This window comes from Mus caroli, chromosome 10 (assembly GCF_900094665.2).
Source record: "Mus caroli chromosome 10, CAROLI_EIJ_v1.1, whole genome shotgun sequence".
Classification (NCBI taxonomy): Eukaryota; Metazoa; Chordata; class Mammalia; order Rodentia; family Muridae; genus Mus; species Mus caroli.
The window spans coordinates 54,527,106-54,534,101 of NC_034579.1; the positions used below are offsets into that span (position 1 = coordinate 54,527,106).

The 6,996-nt window shown below is 43.6% G+C and overlaps 1 protein-coding gene across 3 annotated transcripts in view; it reads left to right on the forward strand.

Annotated features, from left to right (window-relative positions):
- The window catches only part of Ascc1 (activating signal cointegrator 1 complex subunit 1), a 93,571-nt gene that overhangs the window by 44,586 nt on the left and 41,989 nt on the right, over positions 1–6,996 (forward strand). The gene's annotated exons all lie outside the window — the stretch shown is intronic.

A 6,996-nucleotide genomic window follows, 5' to 3' on the forward strand; every position in this document is an offset into this window, starting at 1 on the left:
ATCCGCCTGCCTCTGCCTCCCAAGTTCTGGGATTAAAGGCGTGCGCCACCACGCCCGGCTAACAGTCAGTTTTTTATTGAAGTAGGTTGTATGTTTTTCAGCATAATTGGAGGTAAGAAGGCAGGTTCCATAGGTGATGTGATGGTGACTTAGCGAATACCAGGACAGTATGGGAATAACAATCACACTGCCGTGGGATTGTTAAGATTAAGCTACATAAAATGTTAAGAATAAACCCACAGTGGTGGCACACGCCTTAATCCTAGCACTTGGGAGGCAGAGGCAGGTGGAGCTCTGAGGTTGAGGCCAGCCTGGTCTACAGAGTAAGTCCAGGACAGCCAGGGCTACACAGAGAAATCACGTCTTGAAAAAATAACAGTTAAGAACAGTCCTTGGCATGTGCTAATATCATCTTCTCAGTCTATAATTCAGACTATTGCCTTATCTTTCTTTGAAAAATGTTTTTGTTACATCTATTTATTGTGTGTGTCTGTGTGGGCTTGTGTATGGACAGAGAACGATTCACAGAAATCTGTTCTCTTTGTCTGCTATGTGGGTCCCAGCGATCAAGCCCTGGGTGTGGCTCTGGCGTGGCAGCAGGCAACAAGCTCCTGTGTTTGATCATCTTTTTACTTTTATTTTGGGAATGTTTTGCTTGCATGCATCCCAGTTCACCTGGTTGGAAGGCATCGGCTCTCTCCTGAGCTGGAGTTATGGATGGTTGTGAGCTACCATGGAGGGGCTGGGAATCAAATCTGTGTCCTTTGTAAGAATGTTTGCGTAAGACCCTAAGGCCTTAGTATTGAGTGTGCAGCACCCCCACACCACAATTTGATGACAAATCGCTGCAATGGCAAGAGGTTTATTGTTCCGATGCGGGTGGGGTTGCTCAGCCTCGCAGGAGGAGTCAACCCCGAATTCAGAAAGCACAGCTCTTTTATACTCAGACAGAGTTTCTCTGTGTAGCCCTGGCTGTCCTGGAACTCACTCTGTAGACCAGGCTGGCCTCGAACTCACTCTGTAGACCAGGCTGGCCTCGAACTCAGAGATCCCTCTGCTTCTGCCTCCCAAGTGCTGGGATTAAAGGTGTGTGCCACCAGGCCCAACTTTTATACTCTTTTTATGGTGGGTTATTATGACTGGTCAGCAAAGCAGCAGTACATTTTGAACTTACGGGTCATCTATTAACGTCACAGCTATAACGTCACAGCTATTAACGTCACGGGGAATCCTAGCAAGGTCAGGGTGGTTTGTGGTCTTTCTCGGGATTTAGTGTGAGGCAGGGTAGGGGAATTTTTCTGGGAACTGCTAATCTTGTTTTGGCAGCTGCAGGCTTAGTCTGGTCATCTTGACCACTAAAACTGTATAGTTTGGAAAGTCCCTTCAGAGGGGGAAGGGGCTAGGTCGTCTTGAATTTATTTTGGATTCTACATCTGGTGCTGTTAACCAACTCAGTTATCTTGACAGCCCAATCCAGGTCGTTTCTGAGGTCAGCCATTTATCATGCTATCACCATGTATTAAATAATGGAAGACCTTTTGTGCATGGAGATATCCACTTTAAATAGGAAGTTTATTGGGGGAAGGTTATCTTTTTATTTAGGGCAGAGTAGAGGGCTCGTACTGAATCAGAAATGTTTTTGAGAAAATCTAGGCAGACTCCGAAATTGATTTGCTCTCCTATAGAATCTGCTGTTGGTGTGTCTCGGCAGGGTCTCCAGAGAAGATCTGGATAGCCTGGAATTCATTGTGTTTACCAGGCTCGCCTCAAACTCAGTATCAGGCCTCCTGCTTCTGTCTTCTAGTGCTGGGATGGCAGCATGTGCCCACATACCCAGCTTTCTCTAGGGTCTCCTGGGAGTTGCTCTTACATCTCTGTAGTCTCCAGTTAGAAGTGGGTTTAGAGGGAAAAAGAAGAAAAATGCTATACTGTGTGTGTGTGTGCGTGTGCGTGCGTGTGCGTGTGTGTGTGTGTGTGTGTGTGTGTGTGTGTGTATCGTATCCCAGAGTTTTCTCTTCTTTGATCCTTGGCATATGATTTAAAGATCATACTAATGAAACTACTATAAATCCCGGGGCTCATTGCTCGTTAACAAAGTACAAAGGCATCGCTAAACAGTAATAGCAGGCTGGAGCTTGATACATGACATGGATGCTTTACCTGTGTGTTCTAGGTTGTAACTGTTTAAATGCCTTCATGTTATTGTAAGTCTACTATGAACAGAGGAGGTTGCTTTCCAACAGTGAATGAACTAAAATAGAGATAGTAGTTCTCAAACTTTCACCATCGCTTCAAGTTCTTAAACGTCACGACACTTCAGAGAGCTTTCGTTTCTGTGTAGTATCTGTCAGTACTTAGTCATTAATAGTTATCATAATGATAATGTATAAAATATATATTATATAATTTTATAATAAATAATTATTAATACTTATTGAAATTAAAACTTAGATTTAATGTGTGTTAATTTCCTTAAAAATGATGGAGCTGTCCTTAGCTGTGGCAGTGCTGGAGATCTGGTCCCTACCCCTCACCTGAGCAAGAGGGAAGCATGGGAAAGTTTGTGGTAAATAGCTCAGATACCACCCAGTCCCAGATCCAGGGCTTTGAAGTAGCTCAACCCAGCATCTGTCCCATCTATAAGCTGCTAGAGCCTGTGAGGGGGCTGGTCCTACAGATCCAAGGCTGCAGGATCTCCATGACACATGGCGACAACAGGACATCTGAGAGGAGTCCCTGTAAGGATTAATGGTGTCGCAAAAGCCAGACGCCTTGAATCAGATCAATGTCTCTTTGAAATGAACATTTGCATGTACACATGTGTGAACAAAGGGGTATATTGTGGGACAGATTTTTGTTTTTTGTTTCCTTTTGGGAGAGAGGTTATAAGGGCAGAGGGTAGATATTAGAGACAGGGAGATGAGTGAGTCTAAGGACAGCCAAGCCTACAGAATGAGGCCCTGTCTCAAACAAAAACAAAAACAACAAAGATAAGGAAAAGAGAAAGAAAATGTCTACGAAGTAGCTAAGTCTGATCAGCCACAACCTGCCTGTCAGTGTTCTCCAAAGTACAGATGGTGCTGGGTGTACAGAGATTGGCTTGGTGCCCAGCTCCTGCAGACAACCTTCGCTTAGGTGTACAGGCAAAGTGCTCCATGCAGAATGGCAGTTTTACCACAAGAATGTGAAGAGGATGTGTGTATTCAAGGAGCGACATTCAAAGATAAATGACCCTGGCTCTTTAAGCTGCAGATGTTTAGTGAGGACGAGTAAAATAACCAGACGCTACCAGTCTCTGTGCTGAGGGGTTCTAGCTGTACATGCCATTGCTTTTTGCATTGGTTTGAGACAGTATTTCACTGATTAGCCCAGGCTGGCCTTAAACTTTCAGTCCTCCTGCCTCAGCCTTCTAAGTACTGGGATTTCAGGGTCATGTGACTATGCTGGGCTGCATCATTGCTCTTGTCCCATGATTGCAAATGTCGTTCAGTCAAAGCAGCAATAATATGTCGCACTACGGCTCAACATGTGCTCTGCCTCCATGTTCCCCCTAGTATTTTCAGACTGTTCTTGAGGCTAACCCAACAGTTCAGTGGGTCTAGTTGCTTGATGTTCAAGCCCAGCAGCCTGAGTTCATGTGGAAGGTAGATGGCTTCAGAGAGTTGTCACTTGACCTCTGCATGTGTGCCATGCACAACTCCCACAATGATAAAAATTGAATTTATAAATAGTTTTGGACTCATGACCCCTTATGTCTCAGGACTCTGCAAAATACAACGGACAAACTTGTAGTATGAAATTCCTGTCTCTGACACTTAAAACTGTCATTTCTGGGGAAAGTATGGTTAAATTTTGGTTAGCATTTAGTGTGCCAGGCCAGAATGGAGCCATGGTAGAGCTCATGTGTAATATTCTCAAGGGCCTGGGTCTGATCCTCTGCACTGCACAATACACTCATACTATCTTCATGTGATCTTTGCAATATTTACATAAAGTAGAGGCCTGTATGCAGATACACACTTAAAACTCAGTGTTGTGAGACAACCTATGCAGGTTTATAGGCACACAGTTAACAGGAAGGCATCTGGGAAATTACGTGAGATTATGATGTTGATTCTGCACAGTAATGAAATGTTCTCATCGCTGTTTCAGTTCCGTTGTAAGGCACATGTGGCCGAGACCAGACGGTTAGGACTTAATCTGCTCTTGTGGGCTTCCAGAGGAGCTCAGAAAGAACAAGGTGCTTTCTGCCTTGAGCATTTTCATTGGCTTTTGCCCTTGGTGCTGCTGCTTGGATCCTTAGTTCTGTAGGTCCTCATATGCAAAGATGCAGGGTTGAGGATGGAAAAACAAGACCATAGAACTGAGTTACTTTTGAAGACAGTTCTCACACTGGATCATCCCCTCACTGATAGAGAGCTCAGGTCTTGGCGACAAGCTCATCAGAACATTCCTCACAAAGCCAGCTCTCACACATTTGGTGAACTTCTTCTTGTCAAATCTTTGTGAATTAAATGGCCAACTGTCCCCAAGTCCTACGTGATCAATCGAGAACATTTCCAAGTCATTCCCATCTCTTCTACTGCTCTACTTTGACCTTTTATTGTCCATTTCTCCACGGAAATAACAGTTGTTATTTCAGAACTTAGAAATCTCCCCTTCCCAGATGTTCACTTCTTAAGAGACATATGTATTCTAAAGATCTAGTTTAAGTCAACTTACAAACCTTCTGGAATGTCTCCTTTATCCAAGGAAATTTAGAGGGTTGTGCTAATTGATACAGGAGTAAGACATGGCCTCTTTTAAAGTGTGTGATGTGATATGTGTGTGTGTGTGTGTGTGTGTGTGTGTGTGTGTATGTGCAGAGGGTTTCTTTCTCTGTTGTTCTCTACCTCATTTATTAATTTGCTTTTGAGACAGGGTCTCTCACTGAAACTGAAGCCCACAAGGTTGTTTCAGGCTAGAAAGGGTACATAAGACTGGTTTTTGTTTTGTTTTGATTTGTTTTTGTTTAATAAGGTTGTTTGTATGAAGTCAATGTAATAATTACAGTTATTAACCAACAGAAAACATCACTTGAAAGCTAAAATCTGTGTACTCATTATAGCAACAAAAAATTACAAGATAATTGGGAATAAATATGACAAAGCACTTGTAAGAATTTTTGCAGGAAATTGTAAACTATAAGAGACTTGTGTATTCAATAGTAGATGTTGTCTCAGTCTGTGCTCTTTTGCTATGAAGAGACACCATGCCACAGCAGCACTCATAAATGAAAAGCATTTACTTGGGGTTGGCTTATAACTTCAGAGGTTCAGTCTATTATCTTCACGACTGGGGAAGCATGGTAGCACATAGGCAGACTTGTAGCTGAGAGCTTTACATCCTGATCTGAAGGCCGCAGGGAGAGAGAGAGAGCCACTGTGCCTGGCTTGGGCCTCTGAAACCTCAAAGCCCATTCTCAAAGACATTCTTCCTCTAAAAGGGCCACACCTCATAATCCCTCTCCAGTAAAGCCTCTCCCTAATGACCAAGAATCCAAATCTATCAGCCTATGGGGGGTCATTCCTATTCAGACCACCACAGATGCCATTTAAAAGCAACTGTGGTTAATTTTTTGAGAATTTTGTTCAACATTTTTTGACCATGTCTTTTCCACATCCCTCTCCCCATATGTCTTAGTCAGGGTTTCTATTCCTGGACAAAACATCATGACCAAGAAGCAAGTTGGGGAAGAAAGGGTTTATTCAGCTTACACTTCCACATTGCTGTTCATCACCAAGGAAGTCAGGACTGGAACTCAGGCAGGTCAGAAAACAGGAGCTGATGCAGAGGCCATGGAAGGATGTTACTTACTGGCTTGCCTCCCCTGGCTTGCTCAGCCTGCTCTCTTATAGAACTCAAGACTACCAGCCCAGAGATGGTCCCACCCTAAGGGGCCTTTCCCCCTTGATCACTAATTCAGAAAATGCCTTACAGCTGGATCTCATGGAGGCATTTCCTCAACTGAAGCTCCTTTCTCTGTGATAATTCCAGCCTGTGTCAAGTTGACACAAAACTAGCCAGTACACCATACTTTATTATGTCTAATTTTTAAAAAAGCTTTAAATTAAAAAAAATTGTGTGTGCGTGTGTGTATGTGTTTTGCCTGTATGTATATTTTTATACCACATGTGTGCCTGGTGCCCTCAGAGACCAGAAGGAGAATCAGATCCCCTAGGACTGGAGTTAGAGATGGTTCTGAGCTGGGAGCTTGGAATTGAACCTGGATCCTCTGTAAAAGCAGCAATGCTCTTAATCACTGAGTCATCTCTCAGGCACACCCTTCTTTTTTAAAAATAACCCAATAGTCCAGTTTATGCCACCCATAGACTGTGTAGGGCTATCCTCTGGAGCATGGTCAACTTGTTAGTAGCTACACCATTACAAGAGCTCTGACTCTCCCTTCTCCAGTGACCGTCAGCCGTCCAGGGCTCCTCAGTTAGGGTGGGACTCCTGAGCCCTTCCCCCTTCGTACTAGAACAGGACTGATTGGGTCTTGTGCAGATACCATTCTTTAAAGATGCCATTTTCTGACATGGCTTTATATGCATTTAAAGCAAGTCATGTGCTATACACATACTGAAAGGCAGAGCCAGGAGCAGGAGCATTGCTGTAGGACCAGGAGCAAGGTGTTTAGGAGCCATTAGAGTAGTCTGGGAGAAGCAAGATGGCCCAAATTAAAGCAGTGGCGGTGGGAATCAATAATTGGATGCAAAAAGTAAAATCTGCTGGATTGGGCAATTTTCTTAAAGTGGAGGGTAGAGAGATGACTAAGCTAGTTTATGTCAGGAGTACAAAGGTGATGCAGATTAGGGAATCTAATAATATCCCTGTCAGGTTTAAAAGGAATATCTAAATACATGCTTAAAAGGATTTTGCTGGGCACAGTGGCACACTCCTCTATTCCCAGCACTCAGGAGGGAGGCCAGGTAGAGTTCAAGGTCATTCTTTTTT